Source organism: Arachis ipaensis, chromosome B5, assembly GCF_059453495.1.
Source record: "Arachis ipaensis isolate K30076 ecotype BB chromosome B5, ASM5945349v1, whole genome shotgun sequence".
In the NCBI taxonomy this organism is placed as follows: domain Eukaryota; kingdom Viridiplantae; phylum Streptophyta; class Magnoliopsida; order Fabales; family Fabaceae; genus Arachis; species Arachis ipaensis.
This window is the reverse complement of record NC_142440.1, coordinates 128,358,467-128,359,389: the sequence shown is the minus strand read 5'-3', so window position 1 is coordinate 128,359,389 and position 923 is coordinate 128,358,467.

Here is a 923-nt window from a genome sequence, read left to right as displayed (position 1 = left end):
ACCCTTTCATTATCCTTTGCAAACCAATGTTGAGCCTATTTTACCCCTTTGTTCTTTACTTTAGCACATCATTAACTCTAAGCAGAAAAAAATAATGTCCTTGATTTGAATCCTTGGTTAGCTTAGACTAGTGAGAGTGCTCATGAATTAAGTGTGGGGAAAGTGGGTTTGAAAACGTTTGGTTTAAGAATTGGGTGTTGTATATCTTTATGAAAATGTGAAAGAAATATTTAGGATATGTTCATGCATTCAATAATTTAATCATATGCATTGAGAAAAACAAAAGGAATATATATATATATATAAAGAAAAAGAAGAAGAAAAATAGAAAAAGAAAAGAAAAAGAGCAAATAATAAAAGGGGACAAAATGCCCCAAAGTAAATGGTGAAAGCAATGCATATGTACTATACTCGAAATTAGGATGCATGAATATGTGGAAAACATGGTTAATGGACAGTTAGGTTTTGTATTTTGATTACATGGATTGTCTTAAGTTAGGTGAGAAGTTTAAGTTAATTAAGGATTTAGATTTTAGTCCACTTGGCCAAATACAATCCTACCTTGACCCTAACCCCATTACAACCCTTAAAAGACCTCTTGATATGTGTATCTGTGCATTAAACTTTTGTTGATTGGTAGAAGAAAAGCAAGCCTTAGAAAGCAAGGTAAGTAGAGAATTGAGAGATCGAACCTTAAACACCTGAGCGATTAGAGTGTATACACTTCCAGTGAGGGTCCGATGCTCGATTCCTTGTTCCCGGCTTTCATGAGCTATTTTCTTCTGCAAGTTCACTTGTACTTTATTTTGTGATTTGAATTAGTGAAATCCAGTTCATATTTGTTCTTAAAATATTTGTTTACTTTTAACCAAGTAGGTAGAAACATTTTGCATGTAGTTGTATTCATATAGATAGGTTGCATT